The following is a 21545-nucleotide window of genomic DNA, read 5'->3' on the forward strand; positions in this document are numbered from 1 at the left end:
CTTATGTCTGCCCTCATTTCAGCTGTCAATTGCAAGTAGTACCCCTGCACATTCCCATTTCCTTAAGGTTCACCACTGGGCTTGCTTATTTTTAACTCTGTTAATCTACTCTCATAGTAGTAAAACTATCAATATGCCAAGGTATGCTAATATTTGTATCTCAAACTTAATATGCCCTGAACTAAACTCTTGGTCTTTCACATCTAGATTCTAATTTTCTCCATTTTAGTTTATGGAATCTATAGTCATACCATTGCTCATGGTAGAAAATGAAGAGTTAGTTTTGATGCTTCTTTTTCTCACCTTCCCTACATAACCTGCCATGCCACTCTGTCAATGCTGCATCCAGAATGTTCTGTAGCTTTAAGCCATCAGCTTCATTTTCATCAACTTAAACTTCTTTTCATCTTCAGAAAGCGAAAGTTGCTCAGTCGTGTCTAACTCTTTGTGACCCCATGAACTAAACACTCCAATGAATTCTCCAGGCCAGAATACTGTAGTGGGTAGCCTTTCTCTTCTCCAGCAGTTCTTTCTGACCCAGGAATAAAATCAGGTCTCGTTTATACCAACTGAGCTATGAGGGAAGCCCATCAGAGATGCTGGTAAATGATCCAAGCCCTCTCACTTAAGCAAATGTAGTCATTTGTCAAATGTAATCATTAATCAATCTGTTTCCACTTTTGCCTCTTTTTAATCAATCGCCAAACTGCAAGCAGAGTGCTATATCAGTTTTTCTTTACATATTCTTTAATTTACAACTGAAATCTGAAATAGTATAGCAGACCATTTTTTTTTTTTTTTTTTTGGCATTACTCATGGAAGGATAATTTTTAAGAAAAAAAATACAAAACATTTAAGTATATAAAAGTTGCTTAATCAAGATGTTTATTTAACTAACTCATTTCAGAGTCAATAAGACCTAATTATTTCTCTTTTTTTCACTGTGCTTTTTTATTTTTAAACAATTTTTTCCTTCTTTTAGTCATTAAGATATTTCTCATCATTAATTCTAAATTGCACATTAGACTAAATTTTTCTTCTGGAGGCCACTCAGTATAATTAATATATTTTTCATATTAGCAAAATATTCCAATTACAGATACATGTTAAATGAAGAAGACTGATTATAGGAGAAGAGGCAGTGACTCATGAAGGAAAAAAACAGTTTGTTATGCTATATTTATACAACAAGGACAATTAAAATAATTCATATGATTAAAATGTTTCCCAAGAAGACACAGTACTATTTGTTTCCTCACTAGGATTTGCTTACATATCATCAGCTAAGTATAATTACCATTCTCTCAAGCTGGAAAAATGATGAGGCAAGAGAGAAAAGATAAGACTCTTTACAGGTTACCAGATAAGAACATTGCTATGAGTGGGACAAAATAACTCTTGTCTTGTTTTACATTTTTTGGCCTATCCTTAATCTCCATAAATCTAGATCTCTTTGCCTGAATGTTGGCCACTTTGCATGCGGAATTTCTAGAAATATATGTCCCAAGGCAGCCTTGTATTATTAAAGACTATAGGACTACTAATCCAACCCACCTCCACTTCCTCCGGGGTACACAGCCACATTGTCTGTCCTTTGACCTGTGAAAAGATTCCAGCCTTGGGTCATATAAATATCTTTGTTTGAATTTTGCTCTTTCTGAGGTTTGATATATAGGTGAGAATGGAAATCTTGGAAACCACATTTTCAAGATGGCAGAGTTATCAATTAGAAAGAAATATTGCTGATTTTCCATTTGGAGGAGAATCATCTAATCAGGAGGGGCAGTTTTGCCCTTGACTTGAGCAGAGGAACTAATGTTAAGCCACTGAGATTTTGGGAGCTGCATCCATTAAAATAGCATCACTAAGGAAGGTTAATGCCATAAAATGGTAACCTAATTCTCTTATATTTTCACTTGAAGCTTGTAATAAAGGAAGTTTTTAAATGTCCAATTTTCATTATGCAGACCTTTTACTCGTTTCTTTCTTCTGAAATAGCACTGCTTTTTATCTGATACCACCTGTAAAGCTTTTAACCTTTTTGCACTTGCTTAATCATCTGTTCAGTTTGTGGGGAATGACAGTCATCTCTAGACTGTTGTAATGTTGGAAAATACAAGTGGGAAAACAAAGGTTACCTTGTCTCCTTGGGAGAGATCTTTAAATGGCATCTAGAAACTGGACTCAGATTTGACTGAAGTTAAACTTCTGCAGTTGGCCCCTGAAAGTTCAGCTTTTGGGTAAACTCCTTCCTAGAAGCTTAGGTCTGGGCACTAAGTAAAGCTCATATTTCCCAGTTTGCAATGGAGGCCAAAAGAGACAGAAAGAATCTAGCCCAGAGAATTTGAAGAAGCCACGTTTCCTCCATAAAACCCCTTAAACACCTTCCCACTGCATTTGAGTCAACTTATTCAACCTTAATGTGGCCCCAATCAGGCCTTGGACCCTGCCTGCCTTTCTAGTCTCTCCTCAGGATTTTTTTTTTTTTTTTTTATGCACTCGGATTATTTCCTTCATTGAAGACACAGGGCTCACTGACATCAGGGATTTCTGACAAGAAGTACTTCAGAAATGCTTCTCCCTGAAAACCTTTGCTCAGAGGCTCTGCTCTTCAAGGCTCTCATTAAGGATCACATTTAGTGATATCTCAGTCTCACTCAAAATTGTTTATTTAAAAAGTTTTCTTTATAAAATATGATTTTCCTTTATTGAAACTATCACAATTTGTATTTGTAAATTTGCTTGGGATGATTTAATACTTCCTGTTTTATTCACATCTGCATTTGTTCCCATTGTCTGCAAAGTAGTAGGAACTATTCTTAAAATGAATAGATGAATGAAGTTAATAGAAAAAACTGACTAATAAATTTATTGACCCACAATTGACTAAACATTTTCAAATTGGCAGTGATATACCAGTGTGGTCATGTTATATAGGTGTATTGGGAAATAATGATTCTATGAATTCTAAAATACAAAATGATGACTTGTTTTGACATAAATAATGTTACTGTTAAGAACAACCTTCCTCTACTCCTCCTCTCCAAGATAAATCAAGGAGGAGAAGAACATTCAATTGTTGAATGAGTTTATACAATAAATACCTCAACAGTGCCTGCATATATTAATAGCAAGTTCTCAGGTAATTTTAGCTATTATATCCTTGTTACTAAAATTTAATTTGTTATATCTGCTACATCATAGTGGTAAATTATAATTTTTATTTGTTAAAAATCACAATTGTTAATCATAATTTAAAATCTGTTTTTTCCCATATTATAATTTGCATTGTATGTTTTGTTTTGTGATTGATTTAAAGTCTAATTTTTATATTACTATTACTCATTAGTAATACATGACTAATGTAACTACATTAGTAGTTACTACATGTAGTATCATGTATTAACATGTAATAACTACATGTAGACTACATTCCAATTAAATATATGAGTAACCTATGATTACCTATGTAAAAACTATAGCCTAGTTCTTAGTAATAATTAATTTTAAAAGAAATGAGGGACTGATTCAAAGGAGTTTTATGACTCATTGGAAGATAAATAGACTTTAATTGAAACAAAGATGAATGTGGAGGCTGTGTTGTAATACATTAAGGGGCAAAATTTCCTTCTTTTATCTTCCTAATTCTTAGTTTGATGTCTAAAATATCAAAGCATTGTGTTTAAAAATTTTTGGCAATTGAAGCTTCTTTTAGGTTTGGTTTTAATTAGTAAGATTTTATGGAGCAACTTTGGCCCTGTTCAAGAGGAAGTAAGCAAATGGTATAAAAATTGTCCTTGGTCTATGTAGCTTGAAATAAAAACTAATAATTTCTTATCTTCACTTCTTACCAAAGATAAGTGGGGTGGGGTGTCATGCTATTTTAGTCTTCAAAGCCAAAATCTAACAATCTAGAATTTTGTTGTTGTTCATTCACTTAGTTGTGTCCAACTCTGCAACCCCATAGACTACAGCACGCTAAGCTTCCCTGTCCTTCACCATCTTCCAGAGCTTGCTCAAACTCATGTCCATTGAGTCATTGCTGCCATACAACCATCTCATCCTCATCCCCTCCTCCTCCTGCCTTCAATCTTTCCCAACATCAGGATGTTTTCTAATGAGTAGGCTCTTCACTTAGGTGGCCAAAATATTGGATCTTCAGCATTAGTCCTTCTAATGAATATTTAGGGTTGATTTCCTTTAGGATTGACTAATTTGATCTCCTTGCAGTCCAAGGGACTCTAAGGAGTCTTTTCCAACACCACAGTTCATAAGCATTAATTCTTTGGCATTCAGCCTTCTTTATGGTCCAAATCTCACATCCATACATGACTACCTGAAAAAATATAGCTTTGACTATATGGACTTTTGCTCGCAAAGTAACATCTCTGTTTTTTAGTATGTTGTCTAGGTTTGTTGTGTTCCCCTCCCACCACCCCAAGGAGCAAACTTTTTTTAATTTCATGGCTATAGTCACCATCTGCAGTGTTTTGGAGCCCAAGAAAATAAAGTTTGTCACTGTTTCCATTGTTTCCTCATCTAATTGCCATGAAGTGATGGAACCAGATACCACATGGTCTTAGTTTTTTGAATGTTGAGTTTTAAGTCAGCTTTTTCGCTCTCTTTCTTCACCCTTGTCAAGAGGCTCTCTAGTTCCTCCTCACTCTCTGTCATAAGGTTGGTGTCATCTAAATTTCTGTGGTTATTAATACTTCTCCCAGAAATCTTGGTTCCAGCTTGTGCTTCATCCAGCTCAGCACTTTTCATGATGTACTCTGCATATAAGTTAAATAAGCAGGGTGATAATATATAGCCTTGACATACTCCTTTCCCAATTTTGAACCAGTCCATTGTTCCACTCAATCTAGAATAGAGTAACTCATTTACAGTTTTCAGTCTTGAACTTAATTTTTATGTTTATCTTATTAAATCTGAGCCTATTGCTAATTAATGAATTCAGTTTCATTGCTTCAGAAATATAAGTGATGAAATATATCTTTCTAAAAAGTTTTATCATATTGTGTAATGTGGTTAGATTTTTAGTTTTCTTTGCTTTCTTTTTTTCCTGCTTTTGATTTATTTTTATTATCTCTTTATGGTTGTAGAGATATAGTAGTTTAGGTTAATTGAATTTCAAGAACAATTAGATTTTTTTAAGTACAAAATTTTGGGTCACTGTTTTAACGGGAGAGTCAGAACAGAGGAATCACAGAAACATTTCAAATTTCTAGCAAGCATTTCAAAGAAAACAAACAAAAACCATTGCTTCATAAGATCATTGAATTGCCCTTGGACAGACAGGATTAACCTATGTGATTACTCATTTAGAACACTTTTGGATGTTTTAAATTTAGAGAGAGACTTAAAATCATTCTTCTTATTACATAATCCTAGTTCCTGATGAAAAGAGACTGGGAGGGGGATGATTTAGAGCTGGATACCAGAAAAGTCCCTGCTCTAAATCATCCTGCTCCTAGGCTCCAGCCTGGGTTCTTCTGTGTGATTGGACAACTTATCCTGAACAAACTTCATTTTCATCTTTCAAATGCAGTTATCACTGAATTGTTGTAAATAGTAAATAAAATAAAAGCTCTTTGCCCAGTTTGGGAACATGTTGACTGCTCAATATATTACTGCTCAATAAACTCTGGACATTATTAAGTGCTAAAATGTAGCCAGTTTTAATATACAGATTCTTTTTCATATTGTCAATGACTAACAATGTAATTAATTCTCAGGTATCAGCTTTTATACAAATTTAATAATAATATTTTCAGTCAAGATTTAATTATTTGAACCTTATGGTTTAGTCTTAAATAAGATTTTCATCTTTAAACTGAAGGAAAGAATTCAGTAAACCACTAGATAAAATTAAATTGTGTCCTCAAAAAAGATGCTCACTTCATTTGGATAATTTCCATTTTAAAATAGTTGGATACTATCTTATTTAACTTTGTTTATACTAAAAGAAATTGAGTTTCTTGACTGCACAAAGACATCTAAATACTGGAATAGGAGGAGAGAATTTCGTGTTGTAAATGTAGAATTAAATATTTAATGCTCAAATTTACATTTACACTTCCTTGAGAAAATTGCCTTCTGACAAAGCTGAATGAGGCTGGACATGCTGCTGCAGAGAAAGCCATGAGTCCCTAGCTCTGGACATCTTTTTGACACCTCCATCATTACCATTGACATGCTTTTCACAGCTTCCACTATCTCTGGCTTTCTGATACCTGTCATAGAGGCATTTTCAGAATCCCAATGTTTCTGAATCAGACAAGCTTGACACATATTTGTTAAACACAAAGTTTTTAAAACAGAATGGTTAGATATAACTGGGTCGTTGCTGCTAAATGGTGAATGACACATTTATGTCATTTTTCACTGACAAAATCTGCCCTGTATTAACAAGGAATTGTGACTCACAGAAAATGAAAGGCTCATATTATTTCCCCTCTTCTTAGCTGACTCAAAGAACAAAAAGTGAAATGATGATTTTTAAAAATGGGTTCTTCTTCAGAAGTACATATCTAAGGTCAGGAGGCGAGCATTCCTCAGCCCAATTTCTACCAGTGAAAAACAATGTTGCTGTTGTTTTTTGACTGCTTTTATATGTTGATTTTTAATGTTTGTTCTTTTAACCATGTTCAGCCAAAAGGTATCATCTTTTGCTTTGAGTGAATGACATCTGGGGAATTTTCCACTGAATGAAACTTAATGCAAGAAACTTATTTAGCACCTACCAAATATATCTGGGTACATGAAAAAATAATAGAACCTTTCCCTCATATCTAGTGGGAAAAGTATGACCTCAAACCACTTAAAATGGTGGCAATAGATGTCAGTAGACTTACATTCAGGCACTAAAGTGATGATTCTAGAATATATCAGATCTGTTAATACATAAATATGTTATTGCTTATAATTGAAATTAACTTATCCATGGATCTGTATTTAAACATGATGGTTGAATAAAGCTAATTTTACAAGTCAGTACAATTGAGAGCTTCCTATTTACAGGTCTGTCTCAGCGTTCTTATCTTTTCTACTTGCTCCCTAACGTCCCCTCACCAATATGTCTATTCTCAGAGAAAGTGTTTTTTGCCAATATTCCAGACTAAATGTAAGGCAAATCATTGTGATTTGCAAAATCCTCCAGTGATGATCAATTTTATGTGTCAGTTTGGCTGGGACATAAAAAATCATATCAGATCATTGGTCAAATATTATTCTGGGTATTTCTGTTTTTAATTAAAAATTTATATTGAGCATAGGTGATAAACAATTCTGTGTTACTTCAAGTGCAGAAAAAAGTAATTCAGTTATATATATATACATGTTATATCTTCTTTTTCAAATTCAGATCCCATTTAGTTTATTACAGAATGTTAAGCAGAGTTCCGTGTGCTATACAGTAGGTTCTTGTTAGTTACCTATTTTAAATATAGTAGTATATACATGGTCAATCCCAAACTACCAATTTACCCTTCCACCCCTCACCTGCCCCCCAGATAATCTTAATTTAATTCTCTAAGTTTATAAATTTGTTTTGCAAATAAGTTCATTTGTATCTTATTTATTTATTTATTTTTAGATTTCACATATAAGAAATATCATATGGCATTTGTCTTTCTCTGTTTACTTACTTCACTTAGTGTGATAATTTCTGTGTTGCTACAAATGACATTATTTTATTCTTTTTAATGGTTGAGTAATAACCCATTGTATATATGTACTGTGTCTTCTTTATCCATTCCTCTGCTGATGGACATTTATGTTGCTTCCATCTCATGACTAGTGTAAACTGTGTTGCAGTGAGCATTGTGGTACATGTATCCTTTTAAATCATGCTTTTGTCTGGATATATGCCCTGGAGTGGGATTGTTGAATCATATGGTAGCTCTATTTTTAGTCTTTTAAGGAACCTCCATTCTGTTCTCCATGGTGTCAGCACCAATTTACGTTCCCACCAGCAGTGTAAGCGGGTTCCCTTTTCTCCATATCCTCTCCAGCATTTATTGTTTGTAGACTTTTGATGATGGCCATTTTGACTGGTATGAGATGATAGTTCACTGTAGTTTTGATTTGCATTTCTCTAATAATTAGTGGTGTTGAGCACCTTTTTCTTTTATTTTGGGTATTTCTTTGACATTGGTTTTGTTTGAGATTAACGTTCAAATTGGTGACTTGGAGTAAAATAAACTGTCCTCCATGGCTGCTTATGTGTGTCGGGGAAGGGGGCTGTCTGCCATTTAGCTGGAGCCCTGAACATAACAAAGACCGACTGCCCTGAGCACAGAGGAGCTTTGCCAGCAGATTGCCTTTGGATTCAAACTGCAACTTTTCCCTGAGTCTCTAGCTTGTCAGCATAGACCATCAGATTCTGGACTCGCCAATCAGGTGAGTTTATTCCTTAAAATAGATAAATACTGTTGGCTCTGTTTCTCTGAGGAACTCTGACTAACTCACCTCCCCTAACCAGTTTAAGTTTCTGTGGGGTTTATATTGACTCACTCTCATCCTTTGATCTAAAGGAGCGGGTACAACAGAGCAGGGTGCCACACTGCCATTCTACAACCATCTTCTTTCTCTCCCTTCTCTAGATCCTTCTACATTACAAAAAGTTCTGCCTGCCTGTCTGTCCTTCCTCCCCCACCCCCACCCCACCCCCACCCCTTCACCCTCTCCCTCTTCCTTCCTGGCTGCATTATCATATTTACTCTTTTCTGTTGTTATCATTTTTGCTTCTCTACAAGCTTTTAACATGTAGACTATTCTAAAAATCCCATAAACCCCAACAAATACTTGATTGTAGGAATTAAAATCCAGGCCTTTCATGACTAGTGTCTATATTGTTGTAGGAAGGGGTCCCCTTCCAGGGCCTGAAACTGGGCTCTTGTCTAACACTCAGAAATGAGTTGTCCGAGGAGACACGTGCTGACAAAGCAAGAGATTTTATTGGGAAAGGGCGCCCGGGTGGAGAGCAGGGGGGTCAGGGAACCCAGGAGGTCTGCTCTGCAGTTCTCGGTGGCTCGCAGTCTCGAGTTTTATGGTGATGGGATTAGTTTCCAGGTTGTCTTTAGCCAATTATTCTGACTCAGAGTCCTTCCTGGTGGTGCATGCCTTGTTCAGCCAAGATGGATGCCAGCGAGGATTCTGGGAGGTGGTCAGACATGCGGTGTCTCTTTCTGATCTTTCCTGAACTTTTCTGGTTGGTGGTGGTTTATTAGTGCTGTGTTCCTTACCAGGACCTCCTGTCATAAAACAGCTCATCCAAATGGTTACTATGGTGCCTGGCCAGGGTGAGCAGTTTCAGTCAGTGTGCTCCCTCTAACAATATGAAGACAGAAGAAAAGAAAGAACAAGAAAACAAAAGTGAGGAACTCAATCCGCTCCCTTGCTCTCTGAGTCTGAGTTTGTTTTTGTGTGTATATGTATTTGTGTGTCTTTGCTTTGGTTTAACGGTGAACAGGAATAGGTGAAAATGAACTAAGAGAATGAAAATCACGTGGATTGCTTCAAAATAGTGTTCCATTAGAATTACTTAGGTTGCTTAAGGAAATTCAAAAGGATGAATATGTAACTTAGTTTTAAGCATCTTGATGAATGCTTTTATGTTCTGCAGATGACATAGGCAAACAAATGGAAATACTTACAATCTATGATTATTGTTATGTGGGCACAACAAAAGGAGGTGACAGGATGTAAAGCAGCATAGTACTGTGGGAAAAGTACAGACTTCAATCAGACAAAATTGCATTTAAATGCTGATTTTGCCTCGGACCGTTACTTACATTCAGTTGTTATTGTTGTTGTCATTACACACACACACACACACACACACACACACACATATGATGGCAATAAACATTTGCCTGATAAATTTTTTTTGAAAATTAATTTTTACATGTTCTAGTCTTCTAAAAATGCCTACCAAATTATACCACATTCTGTTTTAGGTGATTTATTTCCTTAAGAAGGATTAAGACAACTTATTTCCTATAACCATAACCCATAAACTCCTTCCTGCTCTGCAACTGTATTTCACCCCACTTTTACCCAAACTATCTATGAATCAGCCATATAGAACAGTTTTAGTTTATGAAATCTACCACATTATCTCACCTTTGGGTTTTGGTGTAGATTGTGTCCTTTGCCTGAAACTCTCCTTGAACCATCATAAAGAGATAACTTAAGGATATAGCTTAGAAAAGGCAAGCTTATCTTCAGATCATCTCAGAATAATGACATTTCCTCGGACAGATTTTCCTGAGCCCTAATCAACTCCACTCCCCAAGATGTAGGCTCCCATACTGAAACATTTCCCTACACAGCCCTCATAACACATGACATCCTTTGTTTCATGTTTCGCTTCCCTCCAAGTTGACCCTGAAATATTTTTCCTCTGTCACCACTATCCCTGGGACCTAGTCTTGAAAGGTTGTTGCTGAACGCTAAGACGCCGGGATCTTGGCCTCCAGAGGAGACGAATTCAACCCGGGGCCAGAGACGAGGCTGGATCGCTCAGAGCTTTTGTGTAATAAAGTTTTATTAAAGCATAAAGGAGCTAGAGAAAGCTTCTAACATAGGCATCAGAAGGGGGCAGAAAGAGTACCCCCCTACTAGTCTTCAGCTGGATGTTATATAGGCACTCGCAGTCTGTTAATGAAAGAAAAGGATGTCTTAAAACTCAGAATGGCACCAGATAATTCATCCCATGCCATAAAACAATTGACTTGAATCTTGTAGAAGGGCAGATTACCATACAAACAGCTTCATTTACATATATTAGGGGAATAATATTTGAGTATAACATACTGGTTTTATCAAGTAGGTTCTGAGTCATTAGGTGGAACCAACTTGAAGACAGAGTCTGGGGTAAATGCATAGCACATTAACATAGCTTAAGACAAACATTTCCATAAGAAAATTGTATTGGTTAACTCAAGGTTTGAGAGTAGCTAGCTTCAGGTGAAACCAGGTGTCATTATGGCAACACAGTATTTTAAGAGAAACCTCCTTTTAAATTTGTATAGAGAAGGAAAAAAAAAAATCACTAGTTTGTTTCCTCCTGCTGCTTAAGAGAGATAAAAATGTCTGACACTTGCAGCCTATTTCCTCCATTTGGAGACCCCTGACCTTTCTGCCTGTTACCCTCTCAGTCTCTGGATGTGAATGCTCAAGTAATATCCACCTATTTCAGTGGATGAAATAATTCTTCATTACCTTTTCCCTCCTCTCCCTAATATTTTGAGAAATACATTTTATATTGCATATATAGCAAAAAGAATTAAAACCTTCTACATTATGCTAAGGAATTTGGACATTAAATCCAAACTATCCTTTTCTCAAAGTTCTAAATGTCTGCCCTCAAATTTGTTCATTTCTGTTCTTCACCATTGAAATGACACCACTGTCCCTCTAGCTCAAACCAAGAATCAAGATGTTGTTCTTAATTCTCTTTCTCACTTGCCTCTCATTTTCAATCCATTAACAATTCCTTTTGACTTTATCTTTTAATTCACCATCATCTCTTTTTTGGAATCCACTAGCATGTCTTGGGTTTCTCTTACCTTGGACGAGGGAGGGGTATCTTCTCACGGCCTCCCCTCCTGACCTTGAAAGTGGAGTAGCTCCTCTCGGCCCTCCTGCGCCCACCAGTGGTCATGTATGGATGTGAGAGTTGGACTGTGAAGAAAGCTGAGCACTGAAGAATTGATGCTTGTGAACTGTGGTGTTGGAGAAGACTCTTGAGAGTCCCTTGGGCTGCAAGGAGATCCAACCTGTCCATCCTAAAGGAGATCAGTCCTGGGTGTTCATTGGAAGGACTGATGCTGAAGCTGAAACTCCAATACTTTGGCCACCTCATGCGAAGAGTTGACTCATTGGAAAAGACCCTGATGCTGGGAGGGATTGGGGGAAGGAGGAGAAGGGGATGACAGAGGATGAGATGGCTGGATGGCATCACCGATTCGATGGGCATGAATTTGAGTAGACTCCGGGGATTTATGATGGACAGGGAGGCCTGGCATGCTGCGATTCATGGGGTTGCAAAGAGTTGGAAACGACTGAGCGACTGAACTGAAATGAACTGAGCATGTCTTGACTGTACTAGTACAATAGTCTCCCAACTCTTTTTCTGCTTAAAAAAAAAAAAAAAAAAAATCCATTTTTTTCAAAGCAGTCTTTTAAAATGTAAATCAGGTTTCATGCTGAGAAGATACCAGTATCATTCTGTCATTCTAAGATAAAACCCAAATGCCTTTTGGTGACTGTAAGGTCAACAAGAGTCTCAGCAATTCTTATCTCCTCCTACCACTCTTTCCCTGTGGCTCACTCTTTTGAGCCAACCTGTGATTTTTGTTTGTTTGTTTGTTTTCTCTGTCCGCATTTATCACTTGCTGCCTTGTGCCTTTCCACTGGTTGTTCATTCTGCCTGGAAAGCTCTCTGCCCTACATACTCAGCGGCCCAGCCCAGTTCCCACCTTCTCAGGAAGGTCTCTAAACAGCTGTCTGCATGACCTCCAGTTGCTTCCTATAAAATCATTTTGTTTTCTTCACTTTCTACCGTCTGAAATTATTTATTTTGCTTGCGTATTTATTTTTCTACTTATTCTTACTGAGATATATAAAATCCATTAAAACCGGGATCGTTCTGGATTATTTACCATTGTAAACTCAATGTTGCGATTGTAGAAGACATTCAACTTTTATAGAATTAATTCTTGAAGAAATAAATCATTTTTGTACAAAGATATTTATGGGGGCAATTTAATTGAAAAAGTTTTGCTCATATCTTTGCATTTGACAAGAGAAACTGAGAACTTGGTAGAAAAAAGAAACACAAACAGAAATATTTTATAGAACTGTACCTTGAAAGGTGAATGGAATTGAACTACTTAGGGAAGAAGTACATGCACAAGAAATATGTATGAAATAAATTTAGAAAATGACAAGTCGCCATCTGAATGTAACTCAGAGCCTGACACATTGGGCAAAATTTGGTAATCATAAGTTTGTTTTCTATATATGTGTTTCTGTTTTGTGAATAAATTCATTTGTATTTGTAACTTTTTAAAAATGGATTTCACATAGAAGTGATATCATATAGTATCTTTCTTTCTCTTTCTGAGTTACTTCACTTAGTATTATAATTTCTAGGTCCATCCATGTCACTGCAAATGACATTATTTCATTCTTTTTATGGCTGAATGATATTCCAAAATGTCTTTATCCATTGATCTGTATTATTTTTATGTTAATGTTATAGACGGATTTGTGGGAAGTAGACAAGAGAGAGAAGTTCAGTATCAGTCAGAAGTTTATTGGATGGTTGTGTACAAGAGAATGTTGAAGGTCTGAAACCCACTAGTGAGAGCTGGTATGTACAGAACAGAAATATTTGAGAAATAGCTAGACAAATTTTGAGACATTGTTTCCTTTGACACAGTTTGTTTAAACTTGTTGGATTATCTCAATGTTCTCTTGCTATGTGTAGGTTAAAAGGTTTGGAATATACAATTGATCTAAGCTCACATAAGTCAGCAATCTGGATAGGATTGTTAAATCCACAAAAATGTTGCTGCTGGAATTTGGGATAATTTTTAGTTACTATTTCCCACTTTGTTTGAATCTATTGCTCATATCTTTACAATAAGCATTTCAGGACATGTATTTATTATTGATTCCTGCCCAAGGCCGCAATTGTGAGGCCTTTTACCAAAGTCTTAGAAGCAGAACCCAGAACCAAAGTCACCTCCTAAACTGACTGAGCTCCTTTGTAACCTTGCTAAAAGCCCCTTGATAATCACTAACAGGCTCTCTAACTCCCAATTAGGTAAAGATGTCTACTCTGGTAAACACCCTTACTGAACCCCGACCAGTCGCATAACGCCAGTCCTCCAGCAAGAACTTTGTCTTGATGCTATAAAAATTGGCTATTAACCCATGAAAACTGTCGGCTCTCTCTCTGGCGCCTACTGTGTTTGCAGTGCCCACTTTATCTCTGCTCTCTGTTCTTAATAAATTCACTCCCTTCTGAAATGCTCTGTGTCTGGAAATTCTTTTCCAACCCGCACTCAAACTGCCTCAACATTTGTACTTGCCTAAAAATGGAACAGGGCTTCCCTGATGGCTCAGCAGTGAAGAATCTAACTGCCAATACAGGGGACGTGAGCTTGATCCCTGGGTTGGGAAGATCCCCTGGAAGAGGAAATGGCAACCCACTGCAGTATTCTTGCCTGGAAAATCCCGTGGGCAGAGGAGCCTGGTGGGCTACAGTCCATGTGGTCACAAAGAGACAGACAGGACTTAGTGACTAAACAACAACAACAAAATTCTAAGAATTTAGTTCTGTGCCTCTCCCTTTCGATTATGGTACATAAATAAGCTGGGACAAGATGACACTTCTATTCTCAATTCACTGATTCAAAAATTAGAAAAAAACAAAAGCACTTCATGTTGTTTATCCAAGACTTTGGCATTATTTACTGGTGGAAATAAGGTTCAGATACTAACTCCTATTTAATAGATTTTCTTTCTATTCTCAGTGAACCAATGTATTAACTTTTCTTCTTCCTGAATGTTTTCCCCTAAGTCACATACATCTGTGAAAAAATATTTTAGAGAAATATTCTTTTTTTAATATAGAATGTTTAGTAAATAGAGTACATATCCCAGTACCTGCTCAGAAAGATTTGAAATCTTTATGAGAAAATAGATGAAAACAGTAATATTATTTTCTTTGATCAATAAAAACAAAGAAATCTCAGAAAGGAGAAAATTATTTCTCTATAATTGATATGTGTGGCTTTTTAATTTTACTCCTATATCCTATGTCGTATATAAAATAGCTAAATCTTTTGGTTTTCAGGTAAAATTTGACAAGCAAATACAACTGAGATCACATTATAAGCGAGAAATATAGAGTTCATGATATTTTATAACACTTTAATTACCAATTACAAATCAGGCTCTATTTGTGAGTTTTTTTTAAAGATTCTCAATCAAGAAAATAAAAACCTATATCATAAGATACTTTGAAAATCAACAATGAAGGACACCCTTAGCTTTTTAGAGGATGATTTTGGTATTCTATTTATTTTTTCACTTGAGAGGAAATCTCACCCAAAAGATGTCTTCTATCCACTGTATTTATTGTCTGTTATGGATATATTTCGGCCACCTGATGCGAAGAGCTGACTCATTTGAAAAGACCCTGATCCTGAGAAAGATTGAAGGCAGGAGTAAAAGGGGATGACAGAAGATGAGATGGTTGGATGGGATCACTGACACAATGCACATGAGTTTGAGCAAACTCGGGAATATAGTGAAGGGCAGCAAAGCCTGGCACGCTGCAGTTCACGGGCCGCAAACCGTGAGACGTGACGGTGACTGAACAGTAACAACAATGCCTCTACTCAGGTCAATTTTCGTCTAGTTTATAAATTCAGAGATAAATCATCCTGCTCCAGGTCTCTAAAATTAAGTCAGTATTTATGGAGAATGACTCACTGACAGCAGAGTAGAGAAATGTTTCCTGTTCGTTCACAAGTCATCATCATGGATACCAGGTAACATTCCTTATTATTTCCGGTCACACAGAACTCCCTACAAGGCAGACTTTATGCTGGAATAATTTTTCCGCTTGACCATGTTATATGATAATTCCTTACCACATAAGAGTGGTGAATATTAACTAAGAAGCTTTCTAGAACATTTGTATCAATTATCTTTTTTCTCACACTTATTCTCTTCTTTTCCTTTTTTTAAAATTCTTTCTTGTTGAGGAAAAGACACTACAACCCAATTAGCAATTCTTGCTCTCGTTTGCAAGTAAAATAAGCTTCGTGATAAAAAGAAAAATATGAAGCAAAAAATAAATTCTAATGAAAATGTCTCTAAAAAGATAAAGCAAATTATAATGAACCTATTGCTAAAACAAACATAAGGTACTTTAAAAAAAAAATGTGCTTTATACCTGTTTTTATATTTTAAGATGATCGTTCATAAGGCTAAAGAAAGTATCCTTTTTATATTAATAAATGTAAATTATTTAAATGACATGAAATCAGTGTGCAGAACTAACAAGGCATCCTTAAGGATATTACACACATATGTTTTTAGCAAAAAAATGTGTGGAAAAGAAATACCCTCAAAGATATAAATAGCAGTAATCTATAGTAATAATAATAGTAATTAGACACTATGTTCTAACTCAGGACTTCATCAGTGATACCTTTATCAGTCAAGGTTTTAATCAATGTATTGAATATTGGAAAATTACTGCAGTACAACTATATTACAGTTAAATTTTCAGCATTGACTGATCTTTTTTTTCTTTTTTGTTATTGGAGACCTCAATAAATTCTAGTTATAAGCCAATTGTAGTTTTAATACCACATTTCAATAGCCTTTAATAAGTCACTTAAGTTATACCACATGTAAAAATAGAAGCCTATAGAATTTCAATAAAACTCAAAAATAGATTTCTAATTTTTGATTAATTGAAAATGTAGTAAGACTCTAAATATTTGAAATGTCTCTAGTCTATATATCATGTTACTGGTAGTTTCAATGGTCAGATCCTGTTAATTCTGAAATTCTCTATCTTTTTCAATGATAAGAATGAGACTATGAGGATTTGAATTCGGTTCATGGGCACAGGACAGAGAGTTAAAGAATTAGAATGAAGGCACAGACTGCAATCCAGGGCCCCTTATGCCACACAATGGGAAAATAATTTTCTGTTTTTATTTGCCTTGGAAATTGTTGGAAAAAATATTTTGAAGAGCTTAATGCATATATTTTACTTAATTTCACTTTATTTTACAAGTCTTGTTAACATTTTTAATATCTTAAATATGTTTTATTTCCTTGAAAATATGAATATAAATATGCATTTCACTATTTAAAGTGTTCATTATTTTCTTAATAACATAAGAAACCTGAAATTTTACACTTAAGATTGTATTTGGGAAAATACTTTCCTTTTATTCTTTTAGTAAATTTATGCTTGTTACATAAATTTAAAACTCTTATCTATATATACTTATAGATAAACATGTTTAAATATATATAAAGAAATTGGCTCTTGGTTACATACTCCAAGAAATTTTGTTTATATAGATAAGAGTTCTAAATCAATGCCTTTAGTGATCTAAAGATTTCAGTATGCACTAGGCCAAAACTCACTTCAAAGATCTTGATACTCAGGTGATTTACAAAGATAAGCTTTCTTTTTCAATTTGTGCCTATGGTGCCAAAAAAGTATTGAATTTTGATGCCATAGCAGTATTCTAATTTCTAAAATTGCTTTCAGAGCAGATTAAGGGCGCTGCAGGTGGGAAGTGCATTGTGACTTCACTGGGAGCAAGATGTGAGAACTACCATGATGGATGAACAAATCTAGCTAATGAAAAAATCCCTTTCCACTTTTATAAGTATTGTAACAGGAAATAAAACATACTTCTATTTTAAAAGAACTATTGTAATTTTAATTTTTGATTTCTTGGTGTCTATCAAATCTTGCAGTTAACTTTTCACTCTCACTCTCTTTGTCTCTTAATTATATGCCATCATTTCATGATAAAATTTATCAGGATTCTCTTGACTAATATACTAAAGGCCATGTTTTATGAGCATTTAATGGATTTTCACAAGAAGGGAGAAAAACAGGGTTTTAACCATTCAGCATCAAATAGTAAAATTCAAAATTTTAATATTTCATAAAATCTAAGATGGTTTATATTATACTAAACTCTGAGGCATCAATGTACACACCTGAAAACCCTGCTGACTGTGAAAAGAAAAGGTGTTTTCTTTATAGCACTCCATTCTAAGTTGGGTGAGGCCATGATTCATTTTTCACATGTAGCCACACCTCCATCAATGTCAACTTAGAATGTCAATACTTTTTTGGCACCATAGGCACAAATTGCTAAATGAAAAGCTACAAAATGGAAACTAAAGTTGTTTCTTTCTCTGTTCCCTTTTCACAAAGAAATATAACTTGTGTGTTATGTTTGTGTGTGTGTGTGTATATATAGTCATGAGGACAGTTTAATTTAATTTATGACTCATTCTTTTGCCCTAGGACCATTGACTAAATGTTATCTTGGCCTCAGTTTCCTGTTATTTTTATTTTGTTGATGATCCTGATTGATTTCATCTATTTTTGAAAAAGAAAGCTTATCCTTGTAAATCACCTGAGTATCAAGATCTTTGAAGTGAGTTTTGGCCTAGTGCATACTGAAATCTTTAGATCACTAAAGGCATTGATTTAGAACTCTTATCTATATAAACAAAATTTCTTGCAGTATGTAACCAAGAGCCAATTTCTTCTTAAAGACAATTTGTTTACTGTAAGGCTTTCAGTTTGGGATTATCTGAGGGACTAGACTACTGCCTTGAATGTTACAGATCTCCTAAAAGAACTCTAATTAGGAAGGGCTGGATGATTCATAACAGCATTTATTCATTCACTAAATATTTACTGAATGTTAACGATGTGATGATTATCACCCTAGCCGTGAAGCTGAAATAATAAAGACATGAAATAATAAAGACATAATAAAGACATTCTCTACCCCTAGAGAATATCCATGGTGTTCAATGTGAATAGGACTTAAGTAAAAACAAAGAAAATGAATGTGTGTCATTAAGTGAGTGTGATTATGGTTATTTCAAATGAACCAATTTAAATCTGGGGAAAATAGGAAATATAGTTAATATTATAAAAGTTTGACTAAAAGTCACTTTAAAAAATCATATTTCCATTATAAATTTGATTAATTCTGCAATTATATGATGAGAAGGGACAAGCCTGAGTCATTGTTCAAAATAGCACTTCTAAAAGCATAAATACAGATAAATAACACAATTTCTAAGAAATTTATAGAGACAATTGCAAGGTAACTTCAAATACTTTACTCAGAGTAAAAGTGGCACAAGCAAAATTTCTTTGTTAAATGACACTACTTAGTGCCAGGCTTCATTAATCGTGTGTGTTGTAGAAAAGTAATTGCATTTTAGCTTACATTCTAACAGACATTTGATTTTATAACTGGATTTGTCAATTGATATACAGATTATGACTCAGCTCTGGGCAGGTGTATAGAGTATGAGGGAGCGGGTGTTCACTGGTGATTCAGCCCTATCTCGTATCTATCTATACGAGGATTAGGAAAGAACATAATTACTTTGAAATTTTAATTACACTGAATTTTAATTATATTGTACAATGCATATTGAAGGAAACAGTGAAAATTATCATTATGATCCAGTCATTGCCACCAAATATTATTCTTTTCACTATGCTAAGAGAAATATGTAACTTTACTTGTCTACTCTGAGGTTGGTTGTCTACTGAGAATAATGATAATCTTAAATGTTTGAAAGGAGAGGAAACAAGCAAATAAATTTAAAAAAATTAAAAACAATTGCTTTCTGATATCAAAACACAGGTTAAGAGAAGTTTTGCAATTTCAAGGAACATGCCCCAAATTAAGTATCATAGTAATGTATCCTAAGCCCTTCAAAGCCTAAACCTATTTCTTTAAGATTGAAGGAGGAAGATTTTTATCATGTTGATATATCAAGATTTCATATGGAGACACAATAATCAAGAATTTGACAGTGTCCTCTCTGAATAAACTTAAAAGCTTTAATACAGCAAAGGAAACTAAAAACAGGGTGAAAAGACAACTCCCAGAATGGGAGAAAATAATAGCAAGTGAAACAACTGACAAAGGATTAATTTCCAAAATATACAAGCAGCTTATACAACTCAATACCAGAAAAACAATCAATCCAATTAAAAAGTGGAAAAAGACCTGAACAGACATTTGTCCAAAGAAGACAAAGAGATGGCTAACAAACATGTGAAATGATGCTCAGCATCGCTCATTATTCAGTTCAGCTCAGTTCAGTCGCTCTGTCGTGTCCAACTCTTTTAGACCCCATGAACCGCAGCATGCCAGGCCTCCCTGTCCATCACCAACTCCCAGAGTCCACCCAAACCCATATCCATCGAGTCCGTGATGCCATCCAACCATCTCATCCTCTGTCGTCCCCTTCTCCTCCCTCCTTCAATCTTTCCCAGCATCAGGGTCTTTTCAAAAGAGTCAGTTCTTCCCATCAGGTGGCCAACGTATTGGAGTTTCAGATTTAGCATCAGTCCTTCTAATGAACACTCAGGACTTGTTGGATCTCCTTGTAGTCCAAGGGACTCTCAACAGTCTTCTCCAACACCACAGTTCAAAAGCATCAATTCTTTGGCGCTCAGCCATCTGCATAGTCCAACTCTCACATCCATATATGACTATTGGAAAAACCATAGCCTTGAATAGACAGACTTTTTTTGGCAAAGTAATGCCTCTGCTTTTTAATAAGCTGTCCAGGTTGGTCATAACTTTCCTTCCAAGGAGAAAGCGTCTTTTAATCTCATGGCTGCAATCACCATCTGCAGTGATTTTGGAGCCCAGAAAAATAAAGTCAGCCACTGTGGGCACTGTTTCCCGATCTATTTGCCATGAAGTGATGGGACCAGATGCCGTGATCTTAGTTTTCTGAATGTTGAGCTTTAAGCCAATTTTTTTTCACTCTCCTCTTTCACTTTCATGAAAAGGCTGTTTAGTTCCTCTTCACTTTATGCCATAAGGGTGGTATCATCTGTGTATCTGAGGTTATTGATATTTCTCCTGGCAATCTTGATTCTAGCTTGTGCTTGCTCCAGCCCAGCACTTCTCATGATATACTCTGCATATAAGTTAAATAAGCAGGGTGAAAATATACAGCTTTGATGTACTCCTTTCCCAATTTGGAACCAGTCCATTGCTCCATGTCCAGTTCTAATTGTTGCTTCTTGAGTTGCATACAGATTTCTCAGGAGGCAGAAAAGGTGGTCTGGTACGCCCATCTAAGAATTTTCCACAGTTTGTTGTGATCTACACAGTGATTTTAAAGGGAGAGCCATGCACTAATACAACAATTGATAGAGTCAGCTTTTCTGTCCTTAAGGAGATCCTGAACACTGTGGTGCTTCAGGATTATCCCATGTTTCCAAGGTTATTTGAAATCAACATTTATCCTATTAAATCCTCAGCTAAAGTAACAGACTATCAGGAGGAAATTTAGATAGTGGCCTCAAAGGTTTTTAGTATATTTTACTATATTGTCTCTAGCAATATACAAAGAACTATAGTCTTTTTTTTTTTTCTGAAAAATAGGTGACTTGTTCTTATAAATCATTTGGTATAGTCTCACATCAATGAAGAATAAAATGATTTGTTTAATCTCCCTAGAGTTTGAAACAAAGATTTGTGTAAATAGCTCTTCCTTTAAAAGAACTGAGTCTAACATGACATGAAAACCAGCAGAAAATTTAATTGTTGAAATTATTGCTTTTCACCAATTCTTATTTGTCTAAGGACTTAATCCTGCTGCAAAGTGTAGACAATTCTATAATAAAACTTGTTGAATTAATACATGGTAACATTCTATAAGACCTTTTTTGTGGTATGTGGAGCTGAGAAACTGATTAA

Source organism: Cervus canadensis, chromosome 19, assembly GCF_019320065.1.
Source record: "Cervus canadensis isolate Bull #8, Minnesota chromosome 19, ASM1932006v1, whole genome shotgun sequence".
In the NCBI taxonomy this organism is placed as follows: Eukaryota; Metazoa; Chordata; class Mammalia; order Artiodactyla; family Cervidae; genus Cervus; species Cervus canadensis.